The sequence below is a fragment of the Amblyomma americanum genome, chromosome 1 (genome assembly GCF_052857255.1).
Source record: "Amblyomma americanum isolate KBUSLIRL-KWMA chromosome 1, ASM5285725v1, whole genome shotgun sequence".
In the NCBI taxonomy this organism is placed as follows: Eukaryota; Metazoa; Arthropoda; class Arachnida; order Ixodida; family Ixodidae; genus Amblyomma; species Amblyomma americanum.
This window is the reverse complement of record NC_135497.1, coordinates 408,321,748-408,338,527: the sequence shown is the minus strand read 5'-3', so window position 1 is coordinate 408,338,527 and position 16,780 is coordinate 408,321,748. Positions and strand designations below refer to the sequence as shown.

The 16,780-nt window shown below is 45.1% G+C and overlaps 1 long non-coding RNA gene across 3 annotated transcripts; it reads right to left on the bottom strand.

Moving 5' to 3' along the window:
* Positions 1-6,086: 6,086 nt before the first annotated feature.
* On the bottom strand, positions 6,087-12,775 carry LOC144115786 (uncharacterized). 3 transcript variants are annotated; one of them, XR_013311546.1, is made up of 3 exons: positions 11,825-12,775; positions 9,270-11,191; positions 6,087-9,183 (listed from the first exon to the last, which is right to left on the bottom strand). It is a non-coding gene; the product is annotated as an uncharacterized LOC144115786 (long non-coding RNA). The 3 variants fall into 3 exon arrangements; XR_013311548.1 differs by having other exon boundaries at positions 6,089-9,183; positions 9,270-9,424; positions 11,825-12,774; XR_013311547.1 differs by having other exon boundaries at positions 6,089-9,183; positions 9,270-9,353; positions 11,825-12,760.
* Between the last annotated feature and the right edge of the window lie 4,005 nt (positions 12,776-16,780).

Here is a 16,780-nt window from a genome sequence, read left to right as displayed (position 1 = left end):
GTTCAGGCCTCGAACGTGAGAGCCATGTGGTGGAGTAGACGGAAGCGCTAACGGTGCGCTCAACGCCACCGGTCGCGTCGGCGTAAAAATAACACTGCTTTATTCCTTTCCCCGTAACGACCCGCCCTAGCTCCTGACACTTGATCTGAGCTCAATAACGTTTTTCTGTGCAATGCTATTATTTTAGCTCGACAGCGTTAAGGAGCTCGTTTCGCAGAAAAGCCGGTGTTGTCGGCGTCTTTGGCCGTGAGCGCAAAATGGCGCATCTCGCTGGACACCTGAACCGCACCGTAAGGGAAGGGATTTTCCTTCTCTAACGGCGCGGTACGGGAATTATAATAATAATTCGTTCTTAGGGAAAGGAAATGGCGCAGTATCTGTCTCATATATCGTTGGACACCTGAACTGCGCCGTAAGGGAAGGGACAAGGGAGGGAGTGAAAGAAGAAGGGAAGATGGAGGTGCCGTAGTGGAGGGCTCCGGAATAATTTCGACCACCTGGGGATCTTTAACGTGCACTGACATCGCACAGCACACGGGCGCCTTAGCGTTTTACCTCCATGAAAACGCAGCTGCCGCGGTCGGGTGGTACGGGAGTCCAGCGAGAATTCTGAGACAGGCATCATTTCCTTTGCTTAAAAGCAAATTTTCGTCATTTCCTTTCCCCCCAAAAACAATCATTATTATTCATTTCAATCTCCCTCCCTTACGGCCCGGTTCAGGTGTCCACCGAGATATGTGAGAGAGGCGTCTTTTCCTTTCCTTAAAAAAATGTTTTCATTTTCCTTGCCTTACAGTGCGGTTCGGGTGTCCACCAAGATGTTTCCTTAAATTGACCGGGCAAGGGCTCGCACTGAAGAACGATGGCGTTCCGTGAATTCCTTGTCAATGCTGCTACACGCAGTCGCGTCCTGTTCTTAAAGGCAAAGCTTAAAGCCCGTTTCACATGCAAGCGAACCGCTCGCGAAGCGGCGGAGGAAGCCCCAGTGTCTGGAGCGGCGAGGTTCGGGCAAGTTGGAAATTTTCGCGGCGGCGACGCGGCAGCACCGCATCTCAACTAATGACGGCCCGGCGTTGCCACGCGAGTTTGTAAGCCGCACGTACAAACTTATTTAGGAAAGAAATTGTATAAAGTGCTGTTTAAGGCTTAAAACGCAATAATTATATTTATTTAAATAAACTGTGAAAAGAAATGACAAAATAACGCTTTTATATTACGCTTTTTTTGTGTTTGCAGGCCAGCAAAACCGGTCGCAGGCGCATGTCTTTTGCCAGCAACATTGGTTTTCGCAGCAGTGGGAAACGCGGAGCGGCGATGCATGTGAAACGAAAGCTCGCGAACCGCTTCGCAGCGCCGCGCCGCTGTTTGCTCTGTTCGCCAATTCGCTTGCATGTGAACCGCCCTTAAGCGTCCTCAAAATTTTAAAGCGAAAGCTTTACTGGCCGCGAACTTGCGATTTCGCCGTGGCGGTGCTCCGAGGAGGCACATGAAGTCACAACGCGCACCTCGCCAAGGATATTTCTCGCTCTCTCTCACTCCCTAATCACTAGCCACTCCCTAGCCCTTAGAAGCACTGAGCCACAGGTGTTCCGCCACTGCGCAGCGCCGCGCCTTTCCTCAAAATCCAACTTTCAATTTTCAGTTCTCTCTTCTTTACCTCCCTCCTTTATTTTTTTCCTTTATGGCGCGGTTCGGGTGTCCACCGAGGTATGTGAGATGGTTACTGTGCCATTTCCTTTCCTCAAAAACCAAAAAAGTGCAAACACGCACAAGCGCACAAAAAACACAAACACACGAAGAAAGAGACTGATACCACGAGCGCTTACCAGACACCAAAGCGCTCGTGGTTTCTGTTTCTTTCTTCGTGCGTTTTTTTTTTTTGTGCGCTTGTACGTGTTTGCAATGCACCAACTCGCCCAACAGTCCGTGCTCCAAAACAAGTGAGCCGACGGCATTCACAGAGCTCATTGGCGTTGACAACTTTGCAAAGGCCTTTCCTTGAAAAGCGCACAACCGGCTGCAGTTAATCCCACCTGCAACCATGCAGTTAATGGTTGATCGCGAGAGATTGATCACGAAATGAACGCTGCGGCCTAGCTATTGCTGCAGTACTGCATGTCAGCCACAACGCTGTCAGCGCTAATGCATTCAGGCCACATCTCTCTCTCATCACCACCACATGTATCAATGCACGAATGAGGCGTCCGCATATCCAGGGAGCCAGTTATGCGCCCTTCCTTTCCCCAAAGCCATCTCAAGTTCATGAACACAGGGAACGCCAACATCTTTCGCTTTGTATATTCTGGATTTGCTCAGCCTCGATGCCCGAGCCGCGCACATCAAGGCACCCTATAGGATGGATGGATGGATGGATATGGCTGAACCCCTTAAATCGGGCGGTGGCTCAAGCCACCTAGCCATGACTTATGAAATTTTACTCTTCTCTTGATTTTATCCGCCAATCAGATAACTTTTGCTTGGTTATTTCTACCCGCTTAAAATATATTTTCCCTTCACTGTCCTTAAACCCCAATGCCTTGGATAAATCAGCCCCGCTGCTTTCCACTGTAGGGTGAAGCCCTTTATCCACATTATTTTGCCACTAGTTGTCCACATTATATGCACCACTAGTGAGCGCCATCTGTCGTGACAGCATCAAAATGTGCGTGTAAAATGAAAATGAAGTAGACCTGGTGTTTGTTTGCAGTTGAAAAGGAACTACGCTAAGACGCAACTAAATATTGCTGTTCTGTTCTCTGTGTCCCTGTCGATTTCTTCTCTCTTTTTTTTAATAGTAGATACAAAGCACAAATTCTGTGGATTTGTGGTGGATACGTCAATTGTGGCTTTGTGGTAGAGCACTCGCCTGTGCTTCGTGAGGTGGTGGGTTCGACTCCCACTGCCGCCGGGTACCCACCGGTTATTCTTTAATGGGTACAAGCCATCCCCGGCCTGGTGCTCGGCCCTCTAGGGTGTGCATGGCTTGGGAAAGGAGCTAGCGCCATCAAATCCAGTTGCAGAAGCGCCGGTACACTGTCGTACCACTCACGAGCACGTGTGCTTGGCTGATACAGTGTTTGTGGCACATCAAAGGGCTCCTTTTTTTTCGCTTCTTATTAAGAATTAAGCCCATTTATGGTCTATGGCGGTTTAACGTCCCAAAGCTACTCACCGTAGTAAAGGTTGACGGGACGCTACAGGGGGTGGGGGGGGCTGTGAGGACTTTTTCATTCCTGTGTGCACGTTGAGCCCTTCGGACACCGTTTCAGTTACCATGCCCAATTTTATTTTTCCCAGTGGCTTTTCCTACTAAATTAAAAATTTCGCCGAATGGGCCCTGTTCATTTTTTCTTTAATTGGTTTAAGCCTGGTGGTGCTATGCAGGTACAGGCCGTTTCTCATTCCACTTTATTTTTGTCATTGCTTTTCTGCTTTTAACCGGGAATGAGCCATCGAAATTCGACCGCCGCGGCCAGGATCGAACCCGTGTCTTTAGGGCCAGCAGCTGAGCGCCGTAACCACTCAGCCACCGCGGCGGCCGGTTGCAGTATGCGTAGTAGGGAAGCCACACAAGTTGAAATAACGCGTCTCGGAAACTTGCTGTGCATTTGAATGTTTTGTGATGATATGCGGTAGTTTATAACATCAGTCATCAAATGTGAAGAAAAGTGTGTATTCTCGTTTCTGGTAGCAGCTTCAATACCCTATAACTGAAGTTCTATAATATTCAGAATGATTATTTTACCCTTATTGCATTCCTTAGTATCAAGACGACCCAAAGGCATACATTTCAGCGATTCTCCTACAGCAAATTTTCTTCCAAGCTCTTCGCAGAATAATTGCATAAGAATTATATAAGTGCCCAAGAAATTGTTTTACATGAAATTAAATTACATATTTACAATCAGTGCACAAAAATTCATGTTCCCTGAAGATTTCATAATTATTACTACATTAATAAAATTTTGTTTTCAAGACCAGGCTCCCCCCTTAAACATATACAACAGAACAGCGAAATAGCAAATGCACTGAAAACTAGGTGATATGCTGCACAGCGTCAGCGACGGCTGCAGCACTTCACTGTTAGTGAGGTTACTCCAATCGGAAATAGTTCGTGGAAGGAATGAGTATTTAAAGCAGTTATTTCGAACCCGAAAAGGAGTTAAAGTTAGCTGGTGTCATTGTCGCGTCGCATATACGGACGAAAAAACAAGCAAATCGGTAAGCTCCGTTCTGTAGTGTCTCCTGATTAATTGATACATAAATTTAAGTCGTGCGCAACGATTTCGCTCAGTTATTGTTGGGAGGCCAGCTTGGATTAGAAGATGTGTTACTGATGTACGTTGGTAATTGTTATGTATGTATTGTGCCGCGCTCTCTTGAACCTTCTCTAATTTATTTGTTAGTTTGCGTGAACGAGTCCCAAATGATAGCAGCATAATCTAAGGTAGGCAGAACAATACATTTATAAGCAAGTAGGCGTAGTAATTTAATCAAGCAGTTTAACGTCGTGAATTGACACTTCGGCTGCAAGGGACGCCGTATTGGAGGGCTCCGGATTAGTTTAGACCGCCAGGGGGTTTTGTAGCATGTGCCAACATCGCGCACCACACTGCCGCCTTTTGTGGAGGCGTAACTCGGGCTCCTCTTGTTGCCTTACCACAAAAATGGTCTGCTCATATGTTTCAGCACCTTTGTTGCTTTTCTGGTGCTCTGCACTTGTGCACTGCACAGAAGCCACCGCAGTGGGTGACTGCTGCTGCATCCTAGTTTTCCCATGTTGCGTCCCGCTATGTTTGGCCCGTTTAAATGTTTGCACACCTCAGTTAGTCATTAAACATATTATACGACCAGAATTCGTCACAACTGTAAATTTAGAAGCTGGGAAAATGTGTCACAAGGTGTTGTTTGTAATTCTAGGAGGTGAGATTTCTGCTGTTCGTGATTTTGAGCGTATGAACTGGCAACATATCAACAAGGTCTGAATGTATTCATAGTCTAGGCAAGTGGCACAAACTGGCCCAGGTGAAATGTGAGTGAGCGATGCCCCCACTGCTGTGCCACTTCCATGGTCGTAGTCTGCAGCCCAGTTCCACAAACTGGCCAGGTTGTCATGCGAGCAAGAGGTGCTGCTAGTACTGTTGCCACTTGCATGGTGTGAACGTGTGTAATGCTATATGCTGGTCAAATGTTTAGGAGAATCCCTCAAGGTGGAGTAGATTTGTAAGAGAGTAAATACTCCCTTATTACAATGCTGTATGCTGTAAAGCGCAGACATTTCTCATGTCTGGGGCAGTTGAAGGGACCGTCACACCTAATACTAAAACTGGGCTTTCCTAAATCTGCTTGCCCCAGTGGAAGTCAAGTAGATGGAATTTCTCACTACTTTTGCCAATGCCCTAAATATCTATGCTCCGGTCCTTTGGCTTCATCTAAGTACAGAACAGTTTTGGATAATTCTGTAGCTTGCGGTAACTGCTTGATAACCAGATGTGGAATGCCTGGTAGCACTTTTTTTCTTCATCTCCAAGTTTTTTTCTCAGATTTGGTCCTTTTTTTAAGCACATTTTTCTTCCAGTTGCATATTCAAGGCTACCTTGCAGGCGGGTGAGGTACGGCTCTAGCACGAACCAATGCCTCAGTCAAACCAGTTCGTGACTTTTAATTATCTTGGTACCGATTAAAACTTTTACAGCCTTGTTTTTCCTTTGCATGACGGTTTCCTTCCTGTTTCAGAGGATTCCAAAATTTCTTCCGGCTGTTTTATCGTATTTTAAATTTCTATTCTTTCCTCCTTTTGGATATGGTAATTTTGTTGGTTTTTTGTATACTTCTTGCGTGGTGTTTTGTAGCCGCTATATGATATTACTGCTTTATGTTTTTTCCCTTTCTGTGTATATATTATACATTTCTGCTTATACTGTTTCATTTTAACCCAATTGTGATGTTATTGTGCACAGTTATTTGTGCTGATTACATTATAGTCTTGTTTTTCATTGCAGAGTGCTTGAACATGACTGCCTTGCCAGGACCTCCCTGTCAGGGACCTGTTTTGGCAGTATCAAATAAAGGAGGGCATGATCACATATTTTTGTTGTATTATTTATTTGTACAGATCCGGGCTTGGATGTCCACAATAGGACGGAGAAGATAGCAGCATAATTCATGTAGACAGCAAACATGTCGTCCCGCAGGACCAACAGCATCAAGTTTTCTGTTCTTGCCTGTTTTCATAAAGTTGCTCCCGTTACCACTGGGTGGGACATCGTGCCTCACAACCACATGATCACTTCAAAAAAATGCTTCTGCACACTGCAAGTCTGCTTTACAGGTGTGAAAAGAGCACATATGCCCAGGTGTTTTTATTGCAGTCATACTATTATGCTGTCATTCTGCTGACCAGCAAGCAGTTCTGCAGTTATTCTTTGACCTTTATTTGCACTCTCTTTTTGTACACAGAAGAGAAACTCTGCCATGTTGTCGCAGTGAGCTAGCAGCCACCTTATTTTGATTTTGAGGTCTAAATGGTGACAGAAGAAGCAGGAGGACCTCATCATGCAAAAGGATGAAATGACTGCACCAGGCATTTTTGTAGAATCTTTCTACACACATGCGCTTATATATGCATACACACAAACTTGTTGTTTCAAATTATTCAATACAGATTTTTATTTGAAAAGCAGCGAAAGGTACGTCTATGCAGGTTGATTATACAGCAAGGCAGACATCATGTACATAACAGAACACAACGAAATAATGAGTAATTAACCAATATAAATGGAACCTCTAAATTTTTTTTTGTTCAGGACACAAGATTATACTGACAAATTGAAGGCCTTCAACATAAGAGGTAAACCCAGTTTAAAAAACTTCTGAAACAGAATCGTAATTCGAGATATGGACCACAGAAAATATGCATTTGGCAGCTCGTAAAAATTGCCTTTCCCACATTACATGTTCATAAAAGGGCGTTGCTTACATCACCTATGTTCTAAAACCGCCCATTTTCGATATGCAACATGAGAAAACCCAACTTGAGTTCTCTGAAGCTATTTTCATGTTCGATATCTCGAGGCTTCATACAGGTTCTGAAAAGCTATGCTTGCCTCCGATTTTGACACCCTTCAATTTCACAATATAGCATCGTACCATGCCATTACACTCTGAACAATGTTGCCATAGAATCAGTACCCACCATCAAGTATTTCGGGGTTCACATAACATCCGACCTTTCTTGGAACAATCACATAGACGCGATTATTAAAGGGGACATGGCATGTTCTCCCCACAAATCATGATTTTATGTTACTGCCACTGGCCACGGCATTATTAACTATACATAAAAAAGGCGTACGGCCCTATGTGCACATTTCAGCTGGAAAGCTAGAAATTGCAATTAGAAGTTATCGGTTCTAATCCCCTCCCGATGGCAGTGACGGCCATATAGATGCAGCCTGAGTGACGTCATAAATCGTTAGCACTGTCATCATCTCCAAAACTGCCGCGCACAGTCAGTGTCGAGCACAACATGCACCTATTCAAGTCCCGCCGTGGCACACTGCGGTGAAGTCTCCAAGATCAGACATGAAACAGGACACAGGCCTTTGTTGCCTTTGTCTTTTGTCCCTCTATTGTGGGGTGTGGGCTCCTCATTCTCTTGCCAACACCCCTTCTTCACCCCTAGCATGAACAATAAACAACCCACTGCCCTATCCTCACTATGCGCAGTTCAGTTCCAGGCAAGCACGTGACCATTGGTTTATGGCGTCACAGATCGAGGGTGCACCAGTGTTGCCTGACTTTCACACGGTTCAGGATAACTTAAATACAAATTACTTGTCGCACCAAATCAGCCTATATCTCGCCTACTTGTTCAGATATACTTAACAAACTACATGCAATAAACAATTTGAGTCTGAAGAATGGTACCATGACCTCTTCAACAAGGCATCGAAAGCATCTGAATTCCTTCAATGCAACCTTGGTTTATGAAACCCAGACACAATGCTTTTAGCATAGAATTAGTGTGCTCGAAATGGAATATACCTCCTTGATTTCTAACAGATGCACATATACTAACAAAATCGGAGTTTGGAGAATGAGCCTGCCCAATTTATATCTAAGAATTACTGAGTATCAAAGAAATGAAACAAATATCTGAACTTACCTCTGCTCAAAGGACAGCAAATATTTTCCATTCCCTCCTTTTTCACAAATAATACCATAGTCACTCTTACTTCGCTTTGTGCCATATCACACCAACCTGTCGTGTTTTTACCTGCATTGATCACCAACTGAAAGATGCACATACCTTTCCTCAATTTGCTTTTTTCATTCACCTTTTTTCCACCCCATTCGTTAATGGAATCAACTGCCTGGTACCATTGCATGTGCCATTGATCATGATAAATTTGAAGCCAGTCTGAAATGTTACCTCCAGCTATAGTCGTGACCCTTCCATTTTTCTGTGCCTTTTGTGCAAACAATGCACTCAAATGAACATGACTGTCTACTGCTATCTGTCTTTATATTAACGTGATAGTGTTAATGACCCCGTTATCCAGAACATCTGGTGTCAGCGTTGTGAGCAAAAAAAAAAAACACTGGCATGGCTCTGGCAGGCGGTCCGCACAGAGCAACCTAGGAGGCAGATGGGCCACTTAGGTCATGTAACCTTGCACCGTCCTCACAGCCTGCCCACTGGAAAAGAGCCAAGTGCCTACCATGGCATGGGCCAGTTAAATGAATGATTGGTCGCTCGGGAAGAGCAACCGGGGCCGCAGAAGGCCCACTGCTGGGAGCACCTGCCATCACAGGGCAGTGGCGCATCGCTTAACCGCTGCACCACCGCGCCAGAAAGGGTACGAGGACTCCCGGCGATCTATGACTGTAAATTAGAGAATCACCTGTATATATGACAATTAACTCATTATGCTATTTGAGGCTAAAGGTGAACATAAAATCTTATATTCTTATATTTGCGGTATTCAGTGTGTTCCAGTTTATACCAGCAAGGTTCAGGTCACCAGCCATGATAATTTTACTTCGAGACATGTGCTTGAGCCTATAATACAGAGCCAAGATAGGTTCCTCCAAAATTCTAAAGTGTGTAGATGGTATCCACATGTAAGAGACATTCTTGCAGATGCAGCTTGCACCGCACAGCTTCAACACCAGGGACATCTGCCATTACAGAGGAAGATACGCTTTGTTACAAAAATGCAACACCCCCTTCACTTGATCCTACTTCCCTGCACAAAATCACATACCCGAGTGGTACAACTACAGTCTGGCTTGCATGGCAAAACGAGTTTGAGACTCTTGGTCAGACCAAAATGTGGGCTGCAGTTTGCCTGAAGAAACAGATGCGTGTTCAGGAAAGGTTCGTCTTTGTAAGACCAGAATATAGTCGGCAGTTCCAAACCTGGCCAACGTGGCAAGCAAAAAAAAATTAAATTTTAACCCTTGTGCATACGTGCCTCCATATAAATACCTTCAAGCCTGGCATAATTAAAATCGCCGTACTCTCAGCTATCTAAAACGTAATCTTTGAGATGCCCTGTTAACCACTTGAAAACTTGCATATCAGACTTGTTCTTGCCCAACTTGAATTCACGTTCCCCATGTGGTCACCACACCAAGCCTATTTAATACAATTATTCAAGTGAATTCACACCTGCACAGCACATTTTCTAACCATAAAATATGACCAGTAATCAAGCGTTACTAATGTTAAGTTACCGCTATCACTCACTAAAGTTAATTACAAACACTAGAGTTACGTACAAAGATTGCTTTGCTTTGTCCAAATCAGGCATCCTACTAACCTTCCCCTAGCTGAACCACATTGTGCATCCCGTTGTCTTTATAAAGACAGCAGCTTTAGGCACTTATTCGGTCGCACCACTGCTGCTAATTTGACAGCCCTCCTGCAAACCATAAGCTGCTGGAATGATATTTCTGATCACATCGCTTCCATTAATGACCCTGCAGTCTTAAATCACCAAGAGCTGTTATGCTTTTCCTGGTTTATTTTGTGCTGTCTTGTACTTTGTTAGTCATGTTTTAAATGTTCATTTAAACAGCAGAAATATAATGTGTTGTGTACTATTCTCCAAAGCCTTATATTGTATTACATATGATTTTCTGCACCACGTGCAGTTCTGTAACTTCTTTCCTACATGCTTGCCTTTTGTGTAACCCATTTATGGTGAAGCTTCAGAAGTTTGAAATATGACAGTGGGTAATGTGAAATTTGAGTGCAGCTCTTCAAATGCCACTTGCCACCACTGGCAGGTGACGTGTTACACTGCTAGCTACCTTCCAGTTGCCCATTCCTCCACTCTCTCCCTGGCAGGTGGCGTTTCACTCTGCTACCACCTGCCACGCCAAGAGTGGAGGAATGAGCAATCAGTTAAGACGTTGAATGCAGGAACATGCGCTCGAGAGCTTCTCTGTAAAAAAGTGATGTCCTACATGTATGCGGCTTTTTTCTCTCCTTCGCTTTCTGTATACGCCCTCCGCACATAATACTCCTATTAGAAGCGTGTGAGTGTTTTGACTAAATGAATCTCCTGTTGAGAATTCGCGACGGAAGGGCAATGATTGCTTTGGCTAGGTGCACAGCAATTTATAGCACAGCTGCAGCGTAAAACTTAAATGCATGAGGAATTAAATGATGAGGCGGTATAAGCAGCATCAGCCCCAATTCCTTTGCAGTCTAACTAACAAAACAGTCCCAGATTAAGCGTTAGAAGGTGGCGGAAACACCCATGGTCGTATTAGCACACACGTAATTGCTGTGCATTTTTCAAATGACAAAACATGTGATCCCCACGTATAGCCATGCATAGCAATGCCTGAAAGAGTGAAAACTTCATTGTGCAGTCGATATGACAGTAGAAGTTCTTGGCACACTTAAATATTGGCACCTCACAAACAGTAGCACAAAACAGCCCATTATTGCCTTTGCAAAACCATGTTAACTGAGCCCATGATGCCAGAGGAATGTCTGCAACAGAAAGGTGCTGTGGTAAGTGGACACAGACATCATAGGCACAAGGTAATATCTAGCTATGTACTTTGGTTCGTAGCGCTTTTCTCTTTTATTTTCTGCCGAGAATTACATCGGTAGTGGGGCCTTGTTAGGCTCAGGCCAGCTGCCTTTGACTTGGCCGTCGAAGACCATGCTCTGTGCAATATTGAAAATAAATAAAACAAAAAAATGCCTTCGTTTGAAAGCGAAAAACTAGCAGGTCTACCAATATTCCGAACTTTCCGAGATATCCTGGCGTGATCGTTCACGTTGCGTACTGGTGAACGATCCTACATTTTCGCTGTGGCACTATTATAGATTGAAGCTCAACTAAGCGCCAGGAATTCACACCCACACAACTTCCACAGCAAAGTAACCGGGACGCGTGACAGGCAAGGCGAAAGACTCGCTGCACAGTTCTTTAACTGACACAACTTTCAGTGCAAAGTAGCATGCAGACGCGAGAGGCAAGACGAAAGGCTCACTGCAGTTTAATTCACACAGAAATAAAACATACAATGCTCGGTGCAACTCACCGGACCTGACGTTAAAAATTAATGAGCATCAGTGCCGTCAAAGGTTTGTATTTCGTGTAGAGCTCATCCTCCACCATTCAAAAAAACAGCCTGCTGGTACTTAATGTTCAAGTAAAAGCAAAGCTTTACTCCACTCTAGCACTCATTGCTCACGCACTTGCCTGCCATGTAAGGCCAGCTACGAAACTTCTGCGCCATATTTCCAACAATCATACGCACTGAATCACTTGATATACCTGAAACGTTCACCTACCCTTCGTAAGCTTACGTCTTGGGAACTATTCGCGATGTTTTGAAATGTAACACAAGCAGCATGGAGGCGGCCATCTTGTCTAACGCTTTATGGTCCCCTAGCGGTCAACGCCAGTACTGCCATAGCATGCATATTTGAAAGCAAAACAAAAAAAAAACATGTCGAAATGCATGCCAGCACTTTTAAATGCTCGCATTTTAGCTTTGCTAACACTGAATAACATACACACCCCAAGTTGTCAAGTTTTCACAATGGTTTTTACGTTTGTAAGTTTGCAACACAGTGGTTTTCAAGCAAATTTGGCTGCTGATGATGACACTAGCACAACAGCGCTAATGGTATAAATGGCGCGGCGTTTGAAAACGATAGCGCTATGTTCGGGCCAGTGCAGACGACGGGTGCCGTTTGAAAAAGTGCTGACGCAGATGATTCGTGTCGCAGTGGTTTTGATAAGCTAGCGTGGCAAGCGAAACGCGCAGAGTTTGATACGGCAACGGTGCAGGTGAGACGCCAGGTTTCGAAGCTTCTCTTTTTCCCTTGCTCGCAAAATGCGCCCTTCCAAATTATTCAAAAGGAAGTGCTCTGAGGCTAAATGGCGGTGTTGAGAGAGCGAAAAATGCTCGACAATACCATGTATACATTACCAAAGATCGGCCTAAGGTGCGCAATCATCAAAGCAGTACAGACACATTCGGCTGTACGTTCTGTGTAAGCACAAGACATAGGTGAATATAAACTGCCATGTAGAATATGAATACGTCTAGTAAATAATTCCAATGAATTTCTTCTTATTTTGGTTTCGCTGTCTACCATCCGAAAAGCAAAGCGGACTAGTGCAATTACGTACACGTTACGTGGGCTTACAAAACCAATTAGAATTACAAAATATTTAGTCGGCATGGACGAAAGTGGTCATCCATATCTACTTGTGCGCTAAGCACTGTTACAACTAAGAAAGCACGCAACTGATGGTTTAATGTCCGTGCGTCTTCAGAACTTTGTTTTCTTAGTGAAGGCGCGAATATAGTCCGACGTAACGCAAGCGCGCGCGCGCTGCTTTGGTGAAAAGGCTCCGTCTACAGTTCGACGCACTGCTGCGGCCAGCGTAACCGGCGGCTGCCAGCGTGCCCCGACGGGCCCGGCGCAGCTTTGGCTCCTGCTCCAATTGCGCGCCGGCGCCGCCGACCGCGTCGACACACAATGCATCGCGCGGAGAAAAATGGCGGATGCCGGCGTGAGTGGCGCGAGCTGCCCAAATATTGAAATTGTGCCGGACATCGTTGTGGAACGGTTTATCGAAGCCATAAAACAGCACCCTTGTGTATACGACACCAAAAGGCTGGATTTCAGAGACCACCAGGGCAATGAGAACGCTTGGCAACAGAAGGCGAAGCACCGGTCTCTCCACGGGTAAGTTGTTCCCGTGGAGAGAGCGATCTTTCGCACATACATCGAGCGCCTGCGCTTTCGCCGCAAGCGGTGCACTAGCAACACGAGAGCAAGTTTCTGTCGCGCGGATAACACTCTAGCCATGTTTCATTAGTAGCCGCAATGCCGTGGATGGAACGAAACGGATGAGGCGACGCAGAAAAAGGCGCGAACGGAATTCAAACTGCCGGCGTGTCGACGGTCGGCGCGCGAGGCGGCGGTCGTTCTGCGCATGCTCGGCGCGCGGCGTCTGGTCGCATAGGGGGTGGCGCTTCGGCCAGCGCAGCGAAACCGGCGTAGCGAGACTGAACACGTCGGACTATAAATGCGCCTTAAATGGTTCATTGCTTGTTGCCACATCGCCAAGCGTAGTCCTTCGAGGCGGTGTAATATGAGCTGAACGAAATCTAGGTCCGTAGTTTGAAACCTGGGCAACGAATGTAACGCTTAAAATTGCTCCAGCCGTACGCGCGGCATACCTGTGTCGTGCTTACACTTTTATGCAAATGGACAGTTTACTTCACTTTGCATGAGTGATATGTGTGCATAAAAACAAATCAAGGGCCTTCATTATACTCTGTGATGCCGTCATCAATATTGGCAGCTTCTCGGCACTACAGCTATGTTACGCAGTGAAGGGATTTCATTGTATTGTGCAGGCACTGATTTAAGCATGCAGTACTGATTGCCCTCCTTCTAAATAACTGGTTTTGATTTCCTCAGGCGTTTAATAGTGCATAGCACCTTGCCTTGAAATTCTTCCCCCTTCTCATTACCTTTTCCTATTCCTGCTTTCTCTTCCTTCCCACCTGGCCGTGGAAGATGCATGTATACCTGCAAGGCCATCCCCACTTCAACCTTTCCCTTCACCAGTTGTGTTTGAAAACACCTACATTCCCATTCCTGTATATTAACCTGACATTCACTGCCACATTTCACGACGCGCAATAAATGAGTGTAAGTGCGCATTTACACAACATTTAGTAGGCCGTTTCATTTTCCTGCAACTAACGCCACACTGCACTAAAATGAAACCACTGGTGCAGTGAACAGCAGGCACTTCAAAACCTTTAGCCTGATAAATCGAGGCGCCTTTCCTTATGAGGAAAATTCAAATTATGGTAATGGTGCTCAGCGGGAAAAAAGAGGCACCTCATGAATGCCTAGACAGAGCCACCCTGGGAAGTGGTGAGTGAAAAAAGTAGTCCTGGAGACATTACACGGCTCAGCACATTAAATGTTGATTATGGAACTACTATTTTCATTTGCGCCATTTTTGTGTTGCGCACCATTATATTTCATTTATTGCACCTGGCAGGTGCTGCGTGACGAATTGTACGAATGGAATTCAATGTAGCAGGAATGAATAAAACATATGGTTCTGAATTAAAAAATTTATAACTTTTACAAAGGCACACATACAACCTAGAACTGGGGGCACAGCTATACACTCCCAACATGTGCCAGTACAGACAAAATATAAATAAACACATCACCACACAAATCAATGTATGCTGTCAAACGGTCACAAACAGTTTCGCCCAACATGGAGGAGTGTGAAAGCCTTTACAATGAAAGTTGCAAGCTATTGCATAAAAAAATAATTTGAAATTCGTTCAGTGCGTTAAGCTGCACTGAACCTAATTTTAAGTAAGACTTGTGCAAGGGTGCTTCCAGTGGTAGTAGTGGTGGGCTTGAAGAGTTGCACGAAACATGGAGTCCTTCTTCCATGGCACGAAAGCAGCCGATTCCACGCTGTTTTGTTTTTTTACGTGTCGTCTGAAATCAAGCTACAGTGCGGTTGACCTAATTAGTGCGCAGAAAAAATTAAACGAAGGCAATTACGGCTATGTGCCTGCCGAGCAAACTAGCAGGGAGCGCTTGGTAAGAAATCGACGAAGACAACTTATTCTTCTGTCTTGTTCGGCACTCACGATCGATGACAAAACACCAAAGGGCGAAGTGTTGCTGTATGTGATGTGTGCTTGTCTGTTTCTTTTCCCTTGGGAAATAGAAGACGACCACGAAGTGTGATTTTCTAGGAAAAATAAAGTGCTTTACCAGCATAAGCGTGTTTTGTTTATATGTAGCTGTTGCACAGACGTGACCGCGGGGAACCATCCTTTATGCGCGCTAAGTTAGCAGATTGCCTCTAGCACCTTCCGCACGCATTTGCTTACCATCAGTTTTGTGATGCTGACGTGCGCCTCGTTATCAACGGCAGCCTGAAAGCCGCCCATGGCAAATAACCGCAGTGCCCATAGCACCTTCCGCCGCACCGACAGCTCGCTCGCATGCGCACCTCCCAGTCCATTGGCGACTTCGTCGCATAGCCACTCCACAGTCTGCTTCTCCAGTCAAAAAAAGGCGCCGAAACAGCTCGTCCGGCGAATCAAACGCGCCTTCGTGCGCCCTCCTTCGCCGCTGCTCGCGTCGGCGGAGCCGCCTCAGTCATATCGCCGCGTACACCGCCGCTATTTTCTATCACAAACGCAACAGTAAAATCGACTGCCTCGAGGTGATCACAAAAAAATGTCAATTTGCGCCTGCATAATTAGGTGTGCAACGCCATCACTTCTACCACATCCGTGACGTAATCTGAAGCCACCCATGACGCAAAAAAGTAATATGGCCGTCGACCACGACCGACCAATAGGAGGGAGGCTAACCATCCATTTTTCGCAAGTTTTTGAAAACTTTGATATTTGACAGTTCAGTAATACGGCCCCAGGAGTCTTGCAAACAGCATCAGCAGTAAGCATGGGCAGCGCCCAGGACCGTTCTGCGCTCGCATCGACAGGCACCATGTGATTTGGAAATGACTACATTGAGAACATGTCACAATGTGGGCAGGGGAAGACAAGCACAGTCATTGCCATAGCATCATTACAACGATAATTGGAGCATGACTGCAAGGGCACTGGAAACGTCAGGCACTTAAAAGGGAATTCATCTCTAAGCTGAAATGAGCCTCTACTAATATGCAAATATATTAAATTATGAGAATGACAAGGAGACTACGCCATGCTCTCATCGGTTGTGCTTCATGCTAACTAGTCACATTTCTCACAAGTTAGCTTAAAAAAGGATAAAAGTGAGCACAACAAAAATCAACAGCAAAAAACCTTACTGGACTGTTTGAATTGCTAATGGTTTTGAAATCCACAGATGTAAGGGTGTGTCATGAGCGAAAGAAAAGAGGGATGAGTAAAAAACTGGACCTAAGGACAGGCACGGTAATTGGCACATGGCACCTGAAAGAAATATAACAGGGAAGAAAAGAGAGTGCAGTGGTATTTTTGCAAGAAATGGAGAAGACTACGAAAACTGAAAACAAGGCGGAAGTAGAAGAAAATGAAGTGGACGTATAAAAGGAGGTATAAAATGCTGTCTGTTATTTAACTGTCAATATTGTTCTCTTGTTTTTATTCATTGATTTTTCAAAATTCACGATTGGTGCTACATTTTTGTCATCATCTTCCACGTAAACTTTGTTTATTCAACTACACCTTGGCCAATCCCCCCGCG